Source organism: Amblyomma americanum, chromosome 5 (assembly GCF_052857255.1).
Source record: "Amblyomma americanum isolate KBUSLIRL-KWMA chromosome 5, ASM5285725v1, whole genome shotgun sequence".
NCBI lineage: Eukaryota > Metazoa > Arthropoda > Arachnida > Ixodida > Ixodidae > Amblyomma > Amblyomma americanum.
This window is the reverse complement of record NC_135501.1, coordinates 90,872,914-90,894,737: the sequence shown is the minus strand read 5'-3', so window position 1 is coordinate 90,894,737 and position 21,824 is coordinate 90,872,914.

Sequence of the window (21,824 nt, the reverse complement as noted above, 5' to 3'; positions counted from 1 at the left end):
GTTGAAAAGTCCGGCCTGTTCGTAGATTTTGTTACAAGAGATGCTGCATCATGGAAAGGATAATCTGGCGTGCTTTGGGCATCGAAGGGACCGTCAAGAAAACAGTTTGCAAGGTCAAGCACCCTGCAGAGGACAAAAGAAGTTTTCACTTTTTGTCGGACTTTTCTCATCTGTGTAAATGTGTACGTAATTCTGTTCTCTCGAAAAGGTTTCACACACCTGAAGGATACGTTAGAGTGGATGTGGTAATAGAAGCCTAGAAATGTGACGACAGGGATGTTGTACGGCTAAACGCAATGCCACATGCAACTATGGCAGTCATTGAACCAAATGGGCTTGAGAAAATAAAGGTCAACTTTGCTTTTTCACTTTTTAGCGACGAGGTATTGAGAGGGCTTTATGCGTACTAAGATGCCATTGAGAGGGTGTGCGGTGCTGGCTGGATTGCAGCAGCAGTATCATTTGTACGGCAGATGTCTAAGCTTACAGCAACTAAGACATCTAGGTGCAGTCGTGGTTCTATGCACATTGGTTCAAAAAGTCACACCGAGGTGAGGGATTTCTCTGCCTACATAGATACCTGGGAAGAACAAATAGGGAAAGTAGGCTTTGTTACTCAAAGCACAGCTGAAGGGCTTCGCGTTACGCTGAGAAGCACAATATCCCTTTTTGAATATCTCACAGAAGAGCTTGATTACAGACACCAATTGACCTCTCCTTTGAGTCAAGATCGCTTAGAAAATTTATTCTTTATCTTTAGGCAAATGTCAGGTAACAATAATCAACCCACACCGTCACAGTTCTTGATATCAGTGAATTGTTTGTCATTTTGTAGCTTAGCGAAGAGACCGCAAATGAAAATGTTTCGCCCTCATTGATGAGGAGCCTGCTCTCAGAAACCAGTGAAATGCCAGGAAACATCCTAGGAAAGCTTGATCAGCTGATAAATAATGGGTGTCTGAACGAAGTTCATGATGTGCTTGCATCAAGCGACCTACTTCCTGATCATGGTGCGACTGTCGCAATAAGGAGTGACTCGCGGATTTCCTACTATGTCGCAGGATATGTTGCTCGGAGGATGCTCAGCAAAACAAAGCGCCATGACTGCTCTAGAGCACTGCTCCTTCCAGCTGGCTCTGAACTTCCAAAGGAAGCTTGCCTCACACAAGAGGTTGATAATGAAGGGTTGCTTTATCCATCTCAGGAGCTTCAGAAATTGATTGTGAAGCTAGAGGATTCAATCACACATTGCTTTAGTGTCAATAAGCTAAAGTACAATAGTGGGATGGATTCGATTTTTTTTTTGGCAAGGCACAGGCTAAGTACAGTTGGCTGCGAAAAACACAGCACAGAAGTAACAAACAATGTTGTGAAGGTTTATGCCCTAACAAGTCTACATTTTCTAGTACAAGCGAAGAACAAGGCTAGAGAGGGAAAGAGGCACATAATGCGGCACCTTAAGCTGAGGCATGTTACCTGAGGGTGTGTGGTCCTTTGCATGGTGCGTTAATTTTTTGTGTTCTGTCTTAGGCTGCACCACTTGTTTGCTCTTACTGGCTGGCTTTGCCCACATACTTGTCCATACCTGCAATAAAACTTTGTGTTGTACTGCAAGGGCCCTGTTGCTTTTCCTGTCTTGAGAAGGAAACGCTGGCTCACAGCAGAGAGAAATCCGGCGCTTTTTTTCGGCAACTACTTGTCGCGTTCTTTCACGGGCAAAAATAGCTAAAAAAATAGATAAAGTTTTTGGCGAGAGCCTCCTACGCGTCGGCGTTACTCGCGGGTCTAGTACGTTTGTGTGTAATGCTAGGCTTGTTATCTTCCTGTTTAGAACGAGCGTCCACGTAGGCCGATTAGTATTTTATGTCCCTGTGGTGGGCAAACGTCACATAGTCAGCACATGCTCCTCTACGCTAAAACAACGCAACACTACCCCGCTCACGGAGCGCGCGATCAGCGGAAGCGAGCCGCCGAGCGCGATCTAAGTGCCGACAGCAGCGCCGCCGCTGCAAACATGATCTCTTGCTACACTCCGCACCAGCCGATGCTCTCACCTCCCATTCTAGCCACTGTACTTGCACTGAGCATGCCACGTTCTTCGTCTTTCTCATTTTCCCGGGCAAAATCCAGCGAATGCTTTATGGTTCGACGTCGTTCGCCATAGCAGCGCCAGAAATGACGAGGAGGCGCCCTGGCAACCTAAGGCGAGGGCAAGGCGATCGCTTCGTAGAAGGCCCTTAGACGGCTTAGGTGTACAGTCTCACAGCCGTGGCGACGCAGGTACAGAGAGTGTGTGGGCGACTCAAAAATGTAATTCATGGGGCACGTTTGCTCTATGATAGGCAGGAACAGATATCAATGCGACATTTCGCCGAATATTCGAGTTGAGTGGATGGGACCCAGAGCCAAACTAGGGGCCCGGTAGAGGAAGCAGGCGGTGTCTGCTCTTTATCGTGTCAATTTTTATGGCGTCCTTGGCATTATGAGGGGAAAGAACGTGCCAGCTTGCGGCGTTTTTATTTTTTCTACGTTCTAAAACATCGGAAATGGGCTACCCTCGGAAGCGTAGGGAGTAAAATGTGAGATTGTGTGCATTGTTGAGGACTGCCCGCGTTCATAAGGTAGGAAGAAGGGAGAAAATCTCGTAGGTAACTTGCTAGTGGTTTGGAATGCGTATGTCACGAAAGGAAGGACGGCTTCCCATTTGCACTCACCAGATTTGACATCCATGGCAAGCATGCCTCCGAGAGGGCGGATAAAGTACTCGGTCAGTTGGCTTGTTTCCGTGTGGTAGGAAGTGGCGGCACAATGAACAGTGCGACACTCGACCAGTAGGGCTCAACCAAATGGGAAAGAAATTCTTGACCTCGGTTATTAAGCAGGTCGCGCGGTGCGCGACCCGGTAGAGGCTGTAATTACTGGGAGGGAGAAAACACCTTCACGGCGGCGCCAGCGAGAATGATAACTTTCTCAATATACCAAATGAGGCGGTCGACGCCGACGGTAATCCAGTGATTTCCAAAGATTGTACAGAGCGGCGGCCCGTAGAGGTTGGCGCCAACGCGATCAAAATGGTCCGACGAGCAATAAATTTGCTGCGAGGGGCTGGTCAAACGGGGAGCGGGAAACTTGCGCTGCTGGCAGGCGATGCATGATCGCATGTAGTTGCGTATATAACAGTACGTGCAACACCAGTAGAAACGCTGAGAAATCTTTTAAACGTTTTTAGCGCCAAATAAAGGGCACACTGAGACTCGACGTGGAGAAAAGCACAAATTTCTAACCTAAACGACCAGGAGCCACCGCCGGCAATCAGACCAGCAGTTATGGCGGTAGAGGAGACCGTCCTAGCGGGCGAAATGCGGTGCATGACTGTGTAGAGTGCGCGAATGCGCACCCTGCCTTAAGTAGACGTATTCCCTTGCCTCCAGTACCACGCTACCAGTTCTAAAGTGCCGTTGGCTTCCGAGACTTTTGAAATTATTTTGGCTTTCTGTATAATAATTTTTGGATCGATTATTCTGCCGTGCACGTCAACTCCGAATAGACTAAAAAAAAGGCTATCGGTGCAAAAGCGCTTGTTTCAATATTATTTTCCAGCAGGTTTGAGCGATGTGTGTAGGGCGGCTGCTGTGGCCTCCAGGCCGACCCCGGTGACTTTTTTGATAGTAGCGATGGCGTAGCAGCGATGGCGCACAGGTAGAGGATCCGCCTCGCGTGCAAGAAGACCGGGGCTCGAATCCTGGAACCGCGCAATTCTCCACCGGGCTTAAAAAAACAACGCGTGTTGATGGAATTGCATCCCGAGGCCAGGGGTGCGGCCTGATCTCGATCACCAGAACCGACAAAGTACTCCCTCACCCGAACAGGACTTGGCCACCCTGTTGTAGTACTTGGTAAACATTCTTCTATGAACAAACAATTTAACCCTCGGCCCTCAGTCCCCAGCGGCGGCGGAGCAACTGACCACGGCGGCGGTCAGACCTGTGACGCAGCGGAGGTGCTAAGAATTTCTGGCTCCGGACAGGCCGCAATTGGAATCTGAACCTGGCAACGTTTAGCACTAGAACTTATATAGTAAGGCTAGCCTAGCAGTGCTGTTCGAGGATCTAGCGGTAATTATATGTGATGTCGTAGGGCTTAGTGAAATTTAGGAGGACAGGTGAGGGGTAAACAGTACTTAACGACGGGCACATACTGTGCTATCGCGAATTTGAGGATAGACGTGAATTATGTTTGGGATTCCTTGTTTTTCAGGATATAGCTGGCAACGTAGATGAGTTCTATAGTATTACTGAAAGGGTGGCAGCTATCGCAGTTAGGCTTAATAAGAGGTACAAGCTGAAGGTGGTGCACGCCTACGCGCCTACATCCAGCCATGATGACCAGACAGTTGAAAGTTTCTATGAAGACATGGATTCGGCAATGAAAACAGCAAAATCACACTACACTAAATTGATTGGCGACTTCAATGCGAAGGTGGGCAATAAGCAGGCTGTCGACCACGCGGTAGGCGACTATTGGATAGGTTCTAGAAATAGCAAGGGAGAGTTATTAGTAGAATTCGCAGTTAGAAATAATTCACGGATCATGAATACGTACCTCCTTCCGCAAATGAGAGAACAGGAAGTGGACCTGGAAGAGCACGAATGGTGAGACTAAAAATGAAATCGACTTCTTAATATGCGCACAACCTGGCATCGTTCAAGATGTGGCCGTCCTCGGAAAGGTGCGTTGTAACCACGACAGAATGGTAAGGTCCCGAATGAGCTAAGAGTTGAAGAAAGAACGGAAAAAGCTAGTAAAGAGGAAGTCCATTAACGAGTTAGCAGTAAGAGGGAAAGAACAGGAATTCCGGATATCGCTGCAAAACAGATATTCGGCTTTAACTAAGGAAGAAGATCTTGATGTTCATACAATGAACTATATTCTGACAGCCATCATTACGGAGTGCGCAGTAGAATTTGGCGGTAGGCCATTTCGACAGGATACCGAAAAGCTATCTCAGGTGAAGAAATATCTGATTAATAAACGACAAAGCATGAGAGCGTCTAACCATACCGACAGATTAAAACTGACAAAGCTATGGAGGTTCATAAATAAGCGCAAGGTAGCCTACATAAGGATGTTGAATATGGAGAGAATCTAGCATGGTGTAAAGAACGAAGGGAGCCTAAAGGGGTGAAGAGAAAACTAGGCATAAGTAAAACCTGATGTATGCGTTAAGAGACAAGGAGGGTAATGTCATTAACAATATGGATAAAATAGTTAAAGTCGGCGAAGAGTTCCACACAAATCTGTACAGTAGCCAATTTAATCACAGCGTTAATGAGAGAGACAGTAGCGCAGAGCAATGCATCATCCCGCCAGAAACAAAAGAGGAAGTAAAGAAAGCCTTAGGAGCACTGGAAAGGGGAAAAACAGCTGGGGAGATCTGGTAACAGCAGATCTGTTGAAGGATAGAGAGGAGACCGTGCTAGAAAAACTACCCACTATGTATACGCAATGTTTTATGACCTCGACCGTAACAGAAGCTTGGAAGAATGCAAACATTTTATTAATTCATAGGAAGAAAGGTGCCAACGACTTGAAGAATTACAGACCGATTAAACATACTATTTGTTGCCTACGAGGTATTTGCAAAGCTAATCGCTAAAAGTGTCAGGGCAACCTTCGACTTCAATCAACCAAATAGTCAGACAGGCTTTCGTGAAGGATATTCCACAATAGATCATATTCACACTATCAATCAGGTGATAGAGAAATGCGCAGAATATAACCAACCTCTATATATAGCTTTCATTGATTACGAGAAAGCATTCGACTCAGTGGAAACCTCAGCAGTCATACAGGCATTGCGTAATCAGGGGGTAGAAGAGCCTTATGTCAAAATACTGGAAGATATATATAGCAACTGCAAAGCTACCATAGTCGTCCATAAAGTCCGCAATAAAATTCCAATGAGAACGGTTGTCAAGCAAGGAGACACGATCTCGCCAATGCTATTCACCGCCTGTTTACAGGAGGTATTCCGAGGCCTCAATTGAAAACAGTTGGGAGTAAGTGTAAGTGAAGAATACCTAAATATTCTTCGATTCGCTGATGACATTGCCTTGCTGAGTCACTCAGGAGGTGAGTTGCAAATCATGATCAATGAGTTAGACAGGCAGAGAACTTTGGGTCTAAAAATTAACATGCAGAAAACCAAATGTTCAACAGTCCATCAAGGGAACAGCAGTTCACAACTGGCAGCGAGGGCCTAGGTGTGGTAATGTAGACGTCTACTTAGGGCAGGTAGTGACAGCTGATCCAGATCATGAGAGGGAGATAATTAGAAAGATAATAATGGGGTGGAGCGCATATGGCAGATTCTCTCAGATCATGAGTGGCAGTTTACCATATTCCCTCAAAAGCAAAGTGTACAACAGCTGTATCTTACCGGTACCCACCTACGGGACAGAGACCTTGAGGCTAACGAAAAGAGTTCAGCTGAAGTTAAGGACAAAGCAGCGAGCCATGAAAAGAAAAATGAGAGGTGTAACGTTAAGAGGCCGGAAGCGAGCATAGTGGGTGAGGGAACAAATGCGGGTTAATGATATTGTAGTCGAAATCAAGAAGAAATGGGCTTGGGCATGGCATGTAATGCGAAGACAACATAACCGCTGGTCCTTAAGGGTGACGGAGTGGATTTCAAGAGAAAGAAAGCGTAGAAGGGGGTGCCAGAGGGTTAGGTGGTCGGATGAGATTAAGAAGTTTGCAGGTAAAGGGTGGATGAAGCTGGCAAAGGAGAGGGTTAATTGGAGGGACATGAGAGAGGCCTTTGCCCTGCAGTGGGTGCAAATAAGGCTGATGATGATAACTCCTATGTGACTAGTAAACGGTATATTTCCGACGAAGTAACTATAATTATGTGTGTGTTTAAGGTAAACGTTTAAACTTGAAGCTGCGGTAGGAGATTTGCATGCATGAAGCGCTCACGTTTTCCGCCTACCATCTCCTCGCGTGTTTATATATATTCACATTTCCTTCGCTGTGATTCATGGTTCTCAACAACAAATATATTCCGGTGGTCTTCGACTCAACCCTGCGGTCGAGGGGTGCCGCCCCGAGCTGACGGAAGGAGTTTTGCAGCATTAAGCCCGAAGCGCGCTGTGATGTTGAAAACTCGAGAAGCGCTGCTGGCGTGTGGCCTTATGTTGACAGGTTAACGTTTTCATTTGTTGAGGTGGACTATACAGGTAAATGGCGCTCTAAGTAGAGAGACAAGCGGAGATTGTGAGCCAAAGCTTGTAGCACGACCTCGCATAATGTGGTGGGAACAGCAGTCATTGGGCGGTTGCCAGAGAAGTCTCAAGAATAGGTGGTTGGCCAGAGGCATGCGTCTCGCTCCGTGAAGTTGCTGCGAAGAGAGGCAGATTGGGATATTAAAAAGTCTGCACCGAGGATCACGCCGTGAAGGCACTCGTAAAGGTCGGTGAACAGACCCGGGGATGTGACAATGGACAACGGTTACTCCGGCAGTGCACATTCCAATGATGGCAAGCAGTACTGTCATCTGTGACGCGAACTGGGGATGAAGCGACAGGGGTTATCGCTTTCTTGGGGCGAAGGGGAAAACATCAGCTGAGTACGCAGACATGGGCATCAGTACCCATGGGTGCTTTGATAGTAACATCATCCACAAAAACGTAAAGGAGATTACAGGAGCGGTAAGGAGTGGTCATCAGAGGATTTGCAGTACGGGACATCAATGTAGCGTCCACTCCTGGAGATGCATCATCTAGTTTTACGTGGAACTGTCAGCGGAAGAGGGGAAGAGAATGCGACGAGGAAGAGAGAAACGACAACGGCAGGTATGCGCAGAGGCACAGCAGCTGCGTCAAGATGCAGTTCACCAACCATTTCCTGTTCCTCGTCCAGTATCACTTGGGTTGCTGACAAGGCCGGCTCTGGCTTTTGATTGCCGACGTACCGCCTTGAACTGCGTTGCGGCAACCGCGCAGATGTGATACCGCATTTAGCTTGAGTGGATAAGCAATACTACGATGTTGTGGCCGTCGCGGGAACTCTATCGGAACCAGCAAACGGAGCGGCACAAACATTTGGCCACAAAAATGAAGGCACTGTGTGTCTGCTCGGCTATGCGCAAAGCAGCTGCATCAAGGCGCAGTTTATCAACCAGTTCCTGTTCCTCACCCAGGTGAGGAAATACTGTTGGGAATCGTTGCGTGGTAACAATTGCTGCTTGATACTGCTGCCGTGCCCACGGCTACTGGTAAATGTACTTTTATGCATCCGTTTTTCACTGCGATTTCTTCTGTTTTTGGTGGGTGACGTCGAATCTGACCACGGCCATAGGAAATCTTCGCTTGCATATCAGCTATGGCTATTGCGAATGATATTAAAGAAATCAAAACGGAGAAATCGGTCGCTAACAAGAAACTAAGCACAGTTGACAATGAACTTGAAAAAAATAACTGGGCTCGAAAAACAAGTCTGGGCCTGTAGAAAGAGAGTAGCTGAGGTTGAGAAAAACTTTGCAGCTACGAGAAAATTGGAGAACTTGAAACAGAAGCCGCTGTTCTCAACATAATTGTGTATGACATTCAAGAAGACGAATGCAACTAATGAAATGCTTGCCAACCTACTGAAGAGAACGTATTTGAGGGCTTGCTAAAGTTTCAGGAATCGAGAGTGTACACTAGCTTGGAAAGCCAGGAAAATATTGTCCAATAAAATGCAAGCCTGCAATCATCAAACTTCTCGATTACTGCGATAAGGTCAGCATATTCAAGATACGCTCTATATTGAAACCGATGCTCCAGATTGAAGTTTTTATCAGTGAACATTTTTCACGTGCTGTTCGTGATATCAGGAAAAATAAATCTTGGACCGAAGAAAAGAAAATCGCGAAAGCGAAGTAAAAGCACTCTTAAAATACGATAAAGTGCAAATAAAAAAAGCTATTTGCTTGGGATAACGAGCAAAATGACATTGTCGAAACGATAACGAAAAACGAAAGACCACGACCAGAATCCCGAACGACCAAAAGCAAGACCCGATAGCCTTTCTCAAATTCAAAGTCCTCAGCATAGTGTTTAAGGTACCTGAACTGAAGGCTACTTTGCTCGCTTTTGAGCCTGATGTCGTGACCATCACTGAGACATGGTTGCATCCTGGCAATTCAGATGATAAAATTGTCCTACCTGGATATACAGCTATTAGCAGGGATAAACAATCTAGAGGTGGGGACGTAGAAATTCTTTTTAAACAAGCAATAGTATACTCCGTCATGCCGGAAGTGGCAGGTATTGAGGCTGTATAACGCAACATCTATTTAACTGATGGCGTTATTCAAGTTGGAGCTGTCTACAGGCCTCCAAATGCCGAGGCAATGTAGCTAAACCCGTTGTTCGACTACATGCTTAGAAATACCTCCGGCGGGAAAATTATCACTGCTGGGGAATTTAATCTACCAGATGTTAACCGGAAATCACTTAGCCCCGCAACTGTAACAAAAAATCTGATGATAGACTTTTTGTTCATTTTCAACCTTACGCAGATTATTTCAGTAAGACTTCTATTTGGGATAGTTGGTGCATTTTTTAACCAAGGGAACGGAGTAGCGCAAGAACAAGCAATGACACAAGAAGGACAAGACACGACACGAGCGCTCGTGTCGTGTCTTGTCCTTATTGTGTGATTGCTTGTTTTTGCGCTGCTTCGTTCCCTTGGCAGATTATTTGCACGCCGACTCGTGTCCATAACGAAACCAGTAACATATTAGAATTTTCTGCATAAGCGACCACTTTCCAATCAGTGCGATAACAAAACAAAAATTCTAGGGCTTCCAGATAATGAATTAATATATTTTAAATTTGCTATGACTAACCTTGTTAGCCCGTATTGTACTGAAAAATGTGTCTCCGCATTTAATATACCCAATAGGCATGCTGTAAAGACTTATCCCGTTTCTGTCTTGATGAGCAGTCAGGTGTCGACAGCATCTGGCCGTGTTTCAAAAATCTTGTCATGCATTGCATCGAAACACTTTTCACTACATTTCAAACAGTTGTCAAAAACCAGAATCCCTGAATCACGCCTGAAATGATTCATGTTAAACGAAGAATTGAAAGCCTGGGACAGCGGAACAAATTTCGCACTATTTCCGACTACAGCTCTCGCTCTAATTCATTAAACAGACAAGTCAAACATGCAAACCGAAATGGGAAAAAATTATTTCTCAACACTACATCACCAAAATTTATTAAAACTGCACCAAAGCAAATTTTGATTACTTAAACATAAAGCAAAAGACAAGTTTTCTGATGTCATCTCCGGAAGACAACCCAAAGTAGAATTCTTCAAGAAATATTTTCAATCAGTCCTCGCCATTGATAATTGCCACGTAATCCAGATTGCCACACAGCGAAACGACCACAAGAAACATGTCGGTACACCTACAATTTCTGATGCCGGTGTGCTATCCTTGCTCCCAAATCCTGATGAAAAGTAGCAGCCCAGATGATATTCTTAATCATTTTCTGAAACGTTTTGTTGATCTTTGTAGTAAATTGCGTTGTCTCTTTTTTTAGAAATGAATTGTCAGGTGTCCTATTCCCTCTGAGTAGAAAATCAGGAAAATAATCTCTGTGCACAAATCAGACAATAAGCACTCCCCGAATAATAATCGGCCCATCACTCTGATATGTTCATGCTGGAAAATTCTAGAACATATTATTCTCAAATTTCTGACTCAAAACGTAGAAGATGAAAAACTAATCCCTGCTAGCCAGCACGGATTAAGACATTGACTGTCTACTTTAGCAAACTTCTTGAATTCGCGCATGATCTTGCGCAAGTTATAAGCAATCAGTCATCATTTGACATAATTTTCATTGACTTTTCCAATGGGTTCCACCTGGTGTATCACACCGCAAATTGATATGCAAGCTTCAGCACTTATTTGGTGATAGTCCTGCCACCCAATGGAGCAGCAGCTGTTTGTCTGAACGTTACCAGTTAGCCGAATTCGACGGACGTGCCTACGATATTATTCCGGTGATATCTGGTGCCCCCCAAAAGATCTGCACTGCCACGACATACTTTTTTGCTGCTTGTTTATTTATATATTTATTTCTTTATTTATCACTATACCCACAGCGCCGTGAGGCATTACGTTCAGGGGGGGAGGGGGGCAAGACAACTCAAACACAGTCGAAAAAGCTGGAAATGCAGATAAAAAGCAAGTAGGCAATAGGCAAGCAACAGAACCAAACAAGCATACAGGCAAAACTTTTACAAAAACAAAAATAAGAAAATACAAACAAAAACAACGGCTTAATTTTATTGCATATTTTGCACAAAGGAAAAAATACATCAGCGTAGGTAATGGTGCAATATCATGTGGGCGTTTATTCCATTCGCGAATTGTTTAGGGGAAGAAGAACTTCTTGAAGAATTTCGTATCAAAATGAGCTCTTTCATTTTAAAGGCGTGATCAAGACGCGTTGAGACATAGTGGGGAACACGCAGACAATGCTCCCGGTTGATACCAGTTTTATTGTGAAAGAAACTGTGGAGAAATTTTAGTCTAAGAAGTTTTCTCCGCAGCTGGAGTGATTCCCATTCAAGGTTATTCTTTGCAGCGGAGACGCTCAAATTCCTGGAAAAAATTGGCATTAACAAATCGCACAGCAAAACCCTGGATCCTTTCAATCTTGTGAATATCTACCTGCAGCCAGACACAACAAGCACATTAAAGTACTGGTCTAATGTTAGTTTTATACAGGAGCTCTTTAGCATTAGGCGGTAAATTCTTCGCATTTCTGCAAAAAAAATCTCAGCACTCTAGAAGCCTTGCTTGTAATGTAGTCTATATGGGGACACCAGGATAAATTTGCAGTAAAGTACACAGGAACTTATTTATGTCTGAAAAATTTTGATAATGTTTACGCGTTAATACAGTATGAATAGTCATGAGAGTTTTGTTTCCTAGTAAAACACATGTACATTGTTTTTTTTCACGTGAGTTTCTATGCGCCAAGTAATGCACCGGTTAGTAATCAGGGACAATTCATTCTGCAGGGTGATGCAATTGTCGGAAGTATGAATGCCCCTATATAGAACGCAGTCGTCTGCAAACAGATGCATTTTTGAAGAAATGCCGCAACATATGTCATTCATGTAGATTAAAAAGAGGAGTGGCACCAGAACCGGCCCTTGACGTACACAAGACGGTACGTCTGCCTGATTAGACTGCGCTCCATTTAGCACTACTATTTGACGTCTCAAATGTAGATATTCTTTAATCCAGGCAATAACTGAACAATTTATGTTCTGCCAGGACACTTTTCCCAGCCGTAAAGAATGGGGGACTAAGTGAAAGGCTTTCCGGAAATCCAAATATAAACAGTCTAGAGTGATTCCGTCATCCAAGGTGCCAGCGGGTCATATGTTAATTCGGCTAATTGCGTGACACAAGAAAAACCAGTGCGGAAACCGTCTTGCTAGTGAGATAGTAGCGAAAGAGCGTTAAAAAGATTCAAAATGTTTATAAAGAAGATACGTTCAAGCACCATGCAGCTAATATTCGTTAGCGAGATCGAACGGTAATTTGAAACGACACTGCGCGGCCCCGACTTTTGCACTGGCCCGACGTGAACAAACTTCCAGTCATCTGGCAAACCACTTTCTTGAAGCGATTTTGAGAAAATAACAAATGTGAAGAAGATGACACAGACATAGTAGATGACTCATGAAAACGAACAAGATGGCCCTGCGCATCAGCCGTATTGCTATCGCCACGTGTGCCTGTGCCCGACCTGGTTGCCCCCGGATTGTTCTCGCCGCTGCTCCCTTCCTCCCAGCTCTTTTAAATAAACCCCCGCCTTACATTTGGTGGAGGAGCCGGGTAACAGCCCTGGAATTGCGCAACCGTACTCTCCCGCCACCTGCGATGCCTCACGACGTTCAATATCAAGCTGTGCAAGTGTGCCCAGCTGTTACCTGCGCCGGCTACCTTCGCCAACGGGACTCGGCCATCTGCAGTGGGACCGATGAGCAGGATGTCGAAGATTGGCTCACGTCTTACGAGAGGGCCAGCCTTTACAACAAATGGGACGATGCCACCAAACTAAATAACGTAATTTTTTATCCCACCGACGTGGCTAACCTGTGGTATCGGAACCACGAGCTGGACATTCGCACCTGGTCTGCTTTCAAGACAACCTTCTGCGAAGTGTTTGGTCGTCCTGCTGTTCGGAAACTCTGCGCCGAACAACGCTTGCGTGAACGGTCTCAGCAGGTCGGCGAAAGCTTTACCAGTTACATAGGAGACGTCAGTGACCTATGCAAGCGTGTCAACCTCAACATGTCAGAAGCTGACAAGATTCAACACATTTTGAAAGGTGTTGACGACGACGCTTTCCAGATGCTGGTAGCGCGCGACTTGAGCACCGTTGCTAAAGTCGTCACCCTCTGCCAAAGCTTCGAGGAGCTGCAGAAGCAGAGGCTCCTGACTCGACAGCACCCTCGACAGGTTGAATCGCTTGCTGGACTGAAACCAGCAGCTGACACCTCATCGCTGCTGCAACAAATCAAAGACTTTGTTCGGGAAGAAGTGGCGCATCAGCTTTCTCTTCTGCCGAACCCTACAGGGTAAGCTCCAGATATGGCTCCAGCCCTTCGACACGCCATACAAGAGCAGGTTCCCGAGGCTCTTCCACCCGGCCATCCGCCACCACCTGTCGCAGCTCCATTGACATATGCTGACGTTGTCGCCCAGACGCCGCCCCCTATGGCCGCTCCGCTGACATACGCGGACGTCGTCGCTAGACCTCGACCGCCTACCTATGCCTTGCCACCAACCACGGCGCGAGCGGTGGCTCCTTCTCTTCGGCCGGCTCCGCGAGTCAGCAATCCCTGGCGCATCATCGACAACGGGCCTATCTGCTACAATTGCGTCTTGCCTGGTCATGTGGCACGGCTTTGCCACCGCCGTCTCCCACTCTACGCGCCACCTCCTCCAGCTCCCGCGTACTGGCCTTCCACGAGTCAATACTCCGGATCTGCTGAGCCGCCGTCTAGTCGTCCTTTTTCTCCTGACCGTTGAGCCCTTTCTAGACGCCGTTCCCTTTCACCGAGGCGCCGCTCCGTTTCTCCTATACGACGTCGCCCCAATCTCCTTCAGGAGGAACACTAGGTGCCGCAGTTCCTGAGGCAATAACTGTGTCTCCGTCGAACTTTCCAAGGCCTCACATATCCCCTGCTAATCTGATCGAAATTTCTGTCGAGGGCATTACTGTCTTGGCTCTTGTGGACACCGGTGCTGCGATTTCTGTTATGGATGAAAAGTTTTGTAGTTCATTGAAGAAGGTTAGGACGCCGATTGCTGGACTGTCGCTTCGTATGGCCAGCGCTGAGCACATCAAGCCTCCCGCAGCGTGTACCGCTCGAGTTGTGATTCAGGACTCCCTCTACACGATAGTATTCCTCGTGCTGCCTTCCTGTTCCCATCCTGTTATTCTGGGCTGGGATTTCTTTTCCGCCCATGAAGCTATCATCGACTGTGCTCGAGCGGAAATCAGGTTCTCTTCTCTGCCCAATCCTTTTCTGGACGCTACTCCTCCTGTTGCCTGTGTTAAAGCCCTCGCCGCCGGAGACATCGACATTCCCCCGGGCTCTTCCGTTCTTGTACACTTGTCTTGCGACTCTATCGGTGGCGACACTGTCCTATTTACCCAAGGCCATACTTTTCTGCACCGCAATTGTCTCCCTTTGCGATACGCCGTACTGACTTTGTCCGCTGGCCTTTGTTTATTTGTTTATTTGTTTATTGTAATACCCACAGCGCCACAAGCGGCATTACAGTGGGGGGGAATAACACATCATACAAACGAAAAGAAAGGTAACAAAGTGCAGCACATACAATGCAAGCATGATGCAACAGTAATACAGCCTAAAAACAGCATTCACAGAGATGAAAAGAATAAAATCACCTGACGTAATTAATACCACCTCTTCAGAGAGCCGGTTCCAATCTCTTATAGACCTAGGGAAAAAAGCATATTTGTGCACCTCTGATTTACAGTTAATTTCCTTAACTTTTAACCGATGGTCACGACGTAGCGAAATATAGTTTGGTGAATGGATGTACAGGTCACGGTTTATGCCAGTATTAGAATAGTAAATACTATGAAAAAATTTTAACCTCAAACAATATCTACGTTTTTCAAGCGTCTTCCATCCCAGCGAGTTTTTGCACGTGAAACGCTAAAGCTCCTGGTATAGTTGTTAAAGACATATCGGATACCCAAGTTTTGTACCCTCTCACGTTTATCTATATCCGTTTTATGTGAAGAATCCCCTACTGCGCAGGCATATTCGAGAACCGAGCAAACGTTGGTCATAAAAAGTAACTATTTTGTTTCTAAAGGGAATTGCTTGGTGTTACGCCTTAAAAAATCAAGAACGCGACACGCCTTTCCTGTTACATAGTCAACATGTCTTCTCCAGCTTAGGTTGGAGGTTTTGAATACGCCGAGATATTTGTATTCTGATACTGAGGAAAGTTGTGTCACATTAATTGTATAAGAGAATTCATGGGGCTTTTTTTTTGTGACTCGCATATACACAGATTTTTGCAAGTTAATAAACATACCCCATTTCTTAAACCAATCAGACACACTGTTCAAATCATTCTGTAACTGCACACTCATTCGGACTATCAACGACCCTATACAATGCGCAGTCATCTGCAAACAGACGAATATGAGAAGAGATATTAGAGCAAATGTCATTCATAAAGATCTAAAATAATAAAGGTCCGAGCATTGATCCTTGAGGTACAGCAGAAGATACAATGCATTCGCTTGATAATTTTCCATTAATAACCACTCTTTGTTTCCTTAAGTGCAAGTAATCTTGTATCCAGTCAATCATTCTCTCATCAATGTTATACCAAGACAACTTTTCAAGCAAAAAATAATGAGGAACAATATCAAATGCCTTCTTGAAATCCAAACAGATGCAATCTACAGACAACCCTTCATCAAGTGCACTTGTCAGATCATGAATTAGTTCAGTCAACGGTGTTACACAAGAAAGGGCCTTACGAAAACCATGCTGCTGATTGCTTAGTAAAGAATGCGTATTCATATGATTAATAATGCTAGTGAAAAACACATGTTCCAAAACTTTACAAGCAATACTCGTCAAAGAGATGGGACGATAGTTGGAAACAACATTTCGAGGGCCAGATTTGTGCACAGGAACTAACTTTGGCTAACTTCCAGTCAGAAGGCAGTGCTCCTTCCTCTAAGGATTTTGTGTAAATGACTCTCAGATATGCAGACAACTCACACGCACATGCACGGAAAAGAGCAGTTGGTAGATCGTCAGGACCAGGAGCACTGGCAGCATTCAGCCCTTTGAGTATCAACTCAATTCCTCTTTGATTAAACTCGACACCACGCATGTGATCAGAATTAACTCGACCAAAATTGAGCTCGACGTGAGAGGTGTTGGAAGAAGCAGAGAATACAGAAGAAAAAAACTCGTTGAAGCACTCAGCTTTATCGATACTCTCGTCGATAATGGAGCCTTCATGTACAAGAGATGGAATCGATACTTGATCCTTGCCGTTTATTTTCATGAACTGCCAAAATTCTTTAGGGCGCTCTTTTATGCGCAAATGAAAAGAAGAAAAAAATAAGTCTTTTGCTTGTTTAACGGCTACCTTCGCTGCGTTTGTTGTATATTTTAATTTTTCATTGTTCTGTATAGAAGGATTCCTTCTATACGCCCTGTAAGCAGCCTGTCGTTTGTATATGAACCTGCGCACAGTTTTGTTAAACCAAGGCTTGCTTTTGCTTCGTCGTAACGTCAAGATCCAACTAGGAACGTACATTTCACGTAACTCTAAAATTTTTTCTTTGAAAATTTTCCACAACTCGTGAACTGACATCGTTTCAGACAGCGTTTCAAACACATGAAAGTAGGATACGAGAGCAGCGCAGATATCACTGACACGTGCTTTACCATAGCTATATATGCGACGCCGCCCACCGTCACTAACTCTGACGTAATCCAGCTTCATTTCGCACTGGACTGAACTCTGATCACTGATCCCGGGCAAGATTACAGGAGGGTGCACAGCCTCAGGAATGTTAGTCAAGAAAAGATCTAGAACGTTGTTCCCACGGGTTGGTTGAGTCACGATTTGCGTGAAAGCGAAAGAGGCGCAAATATTAAGCATTGCTTTAGTCTCCTTATTACCGCTACTTGATACCATGCCTAAATGAGACCAATCAATTTCAGGCAGATTAAAGTCACCTCCGATGACCATGTAGTCATGCTTAACTGATTCGACAGCTTTTGAAAAGTCACTTAAGGTGACGGATGCACTTCCCGGTGGTCGGTAAAATGAACACACAGCAATAGACCCGTTTTCCTGCCCTACCGCTCTGCGCCTTGGTGAATGCCTCGGCCGTGTGCAGCCCATCGCATCTCTGCTCATCCGCGAGGAGACCGACGATACACCGCTCCTCGCCATGAACGCGCTCAGCCCTCCTGCCTCTACGGCAGATCGCTCTTCTACCGAATTTTTCTTGCGCTCCATCGACGCCGATCTTCCCCCACCGCAAAGAACACAGCTTCTCGCCCTCCTTCATCAATTTTGCTCTTCCTTCGACGCTCACCGAACTTCCTTGGGCCGAACTTCCACCGTCACCCATCGCATCGAGACTGGTGCCCACGCGCCGCTGCGGCAGCGCCCGTATCGTGTGTCTCCAATCGAGCGCCAGATTATTACAGAGCAAGTCGACCAAATGCATCAAAACGGCGTCATTAAGCCCTCAAGTAGCCCTTGGGCTTCGCCTGTTGTCCTTGTGAAAAAGAAAGATGGCTCCATACGCTTCTGTGTCGATTACCGTCGCCTTAATAAGATAACGCGCAAGGATGTGTATCCGCTCCCCCGCATAGATGACACTCTGGTCTGTCTGCATGGGGCGGAGCTCTTTTCCTCCCTTGATTTACGCTCTGGGTTGTGGCAGGTCCCCATGGAAGCGGCCGATCGTCCCAAAACTGCTTTTGTGACTAGCGGCGGATTGTATGAATTCACTGTGAAGCCATTCAGCCTTTGCAATGCCCCTGCAATATTCCAACGGATGATGGACACCATTTTACGTAGACTCAAGAGGAAAGTGTGTCTGTGCTATCTCGACGACATTGTCGTCTTTTCCCCCGACTTTGAAACCCATCTATTTCCCCTGAAGCACGTTTTGACCTGCCTCTCTGACTCTGGCCTGCAGCTCAACTTGAAGAAATGCCTTTTTGCTGCGCGTCAGCTGCCAATTTTAGGACACGTCTCTAAGCAAAGCGTTTGCCGCGACCCAGCTAAACTTCGCGCCGTCGCAGACTTTCCCTAACCCACTTCCATCAAAGACTTGCGCAGCTTCTTAGGTCTGTACTCTTACTTTTGGAGGTTTATTCGCAACTTTGCTTCGAGTGCTGCGCCTTTAACACAACTGTCCGGCAGTTCCGACTTATCGATGTGGTCTCCGGCGTGCGAGGATGCGTATAACACCTTGCGCCGCCTCCTCAGAGCACAGCCCCCTCACATCGCCGCCCACACTGCGCCATTTCGACTCTTCCGCTCCTACCGAGATCCACAAGTACGCCAGTGATGTTGGCCTCGGCGCTGTACCCGCCCAGAGCATCTGTGCTTTAGATTAATACGTTGTTGCCTACGAAAGCCGCACACTTACGAAGGCTGAATCTAATTACTTTGTCGGTGAAAAAGAGTGTTTGGCCATCGCATGAGCCCTTGCCAAATTCCGCCCGTACCTCTATGGCCGCTCTTTTGACGTTGTGACGGGCCATCATGCGCTTTGTTGGCTTTCTTCCTTGAAAGACCCATCCGGCCGCATTGCCAGGTGGGCTCTTCGTCTGCAAGAATATGACATCCGCGTGGTCTATCGTTCCGGCCGCAAGCATCAAGACGCTGATGCCCTGTCCCGCTGCCCACTTCCAGCCGAGATCGCCAGCCTTTCCACCTCTGACGTCTCCCCGTCGTCCCTTCACATCAGCTACATGCCCTCAGTGCAACGCACTGTCCCCTGTATCGCTTCTCTTCTCGGCTTTCTCTCCAACCCCACGGCTGCTTCTCCATCTCGTGCTCTCCGCCGCCATGCTTCCCACTTCGTGATTCGCGATAACCTCCTCTATCGCCGGAACTACAGCACCGACGGCCGCAAGTGGTTACTCGTTATTCCTCGCCACCCGCGCACGAACATATGCGCCTATTTCCACGCTGACCCACAATCCGGTCACGCGGGAGTTTTCAAGACACACCCGCATCCGGCTGCGCTATTACTGGCGCGGCATGTACACCTTCGTACTTAAATACGTACGCGCCTCTCTCGCCTGTCAATGTCGCAAGCCACCTCCTCATCGTTCTGCTGGAGAGTTGCAGCTACTCCATTGCCCACCACGCCCTTTCGACCGTATAAGCATTGATTTCTATGGCCCGCTTCCGTACATTGCGGCCGGCAACCGTTGGGCTATCGTTGCGGTTGTTCATTTCACGAGATATGCCGAAACCGCCGCCCTTCCGTCTGCCACAGCGACACACGTTGCCTTCTTTCTTTTGCAACGTTTCGTCCTTCGTCACGGTGCACCTCGTGAACTGCTTAGCGACCGCGGACGCGCCTTTTTGTCCAATGTCGTTACCGCCTTGCTCCGCCAGTGCAACATAATCCATCTTACCAACTCCGCCTACCATCCGCAGACCAGCGGCCTCACCGAGCGATTTAACCGCACTCTCGGGGACATGCTCTCTATGTATGTCGCATCCAAGCACTCGAATTGGGATCTCATTCTTCCTTATGTGACTTTCGCCTACAACAACGCCCAGCAGTCCACTACTGGCTTCTCTCCCTTCTTTCTTCTTTACGGCGTCATCCATCTGCTACAATAGACACCATTCTGCCTTACCAACCTGACGCCTCCGAATATACCCCTGTTTCCGAAGCCGCACATCACGCAGAAGATTGTCGCCAAATCGCCCGGTCACTCACAACTGACACCTAGTATCGCCAGAAATTCCGCCACGACAACGCTCACACTACATCACACTTCTCTCCTGGTGCGCTTTTGTGGCTCTGGGTACCATTAAGTACTCCTGGACTCTCCTCGAAATTTCTCGCCAAGTATCACGGCCCCTGCCGTGTCCTGGAGCGCACATCTTCAGTTAATTACGTCGTCGAACCCCTCACGCCATCTCCCGATCTCCGCCGCCGCGGCTGCGAGACAGTTCACATCCAGCGTCTCAAGCCTTACTAAAACTCCTCCATATTGCAGTCGCCGTAAGTTGCCAGGATAGATCCTCTTCGCCCCGGGGGTGATTTTGAAGGAGATGATGACCCAGACGAAGCAGATGACTCGTGAAAACGAAGATGGCCCTGCGCGTCAGCCGTATTGCTATCGCCACGTGTGTTTGTGCCTGACTTAGTTGACCTCAGATTGTTCTCGCCGCGGCTCCCTTCCTCCCAGCTATTTTAAATAAACCCCCGCCTTACACAAACAAGTATTTTGATGCCGGGCCCACGCACTAAGAAAGTAATGAAGATGGTAAGCCGCCTGGCCCAGTGGCTTTCTTAAGCAATCAATTTTTCTTTCAATGCTTGAATTCCGCGCAAATAAAAAACGATGTCTTCCAAATGTTCCCGCCCACATCGGTTGTCTGCGCATTACTGTGATGGCTTCTCAGGCGACCAGCAAACTCAGAGCTAAAGTAATCGTTGAAAAGTTTTGCTTTTGCAAGGTCAATATGGATCAAATTGCCGTCATCTTCGCGTGGTGGAACTGATACTGCATCTTTGCCTTTCAATTTCATAAGTTGCCACAGTTTCTTTGGGCGCCTCTCTATGCTTGAAGGAAACGACTCAAAGAACTTATCTTTTTCTATTTTGAAGACACGTTTCATGTCATTAGTTATTGGGTTCAGTTTTTGGCTCAAGAGGAACAAAGGCGATTTATTATATGCAGCATAAGTAGTCGCCCTTTTTCTGGCGATCCTGCCCACCTCTCGAATACACCAAGGCTTAGATCTACTGCGTGGAGGCATCATTATTCACGATGGCACATACTGATCACACAGCTTGAGAAGTTTATTTTTGAATATGTTCCACAACGTCGGCAGATTTTCGGTTTCCGCTAAAGTTTCGAAGACATCGCAATATGCATCTAAGAAAAGTACTATATCGTTTGCACGGGCTTTTTGATAGCTGTAAATGCGTCGCCGAGCACAATTAGCAGTTTTTGCGCAGTGAAAATTCATCTCACGAAAATCAACATCATGGTCACTAATACCTGGGATTATTACAGGAGGTGTCGCAGCCATGGGAGCGTTTTTGAATATCAGTTCTGAAATATTAGCTCCACGCGTAGGCTCATGGACCAACTGAGTCAGAGCATTAGAGCAGCAAATTTCAATGATTGCGTTGGGTGACACAATCTGTACTCTTGAAGTAGGCCCTTGATCCCCAAGCTAACTTCTGGACAAATAAAGTCACCTCCTATTACCATGTAGTCCATTTTTACAGCCTCAATTGCAGCATTCAGCTCGTGCAAAACATTTCCCGGAATAGACGGCGGGTGGTAAAATGAACACAAAGAAACAGTCTTGCCTCTTTCAAGTCCAATGAGAGCCCAAATGGCTTCACTTTGACCAAACTGTATTTCAAGTACCCTAGAGTTAATTGCCTCGTCGATTAGTATAAAGACACCTCCTCCACGACAGTTGAAGTCCTTCCGGTAGCAAA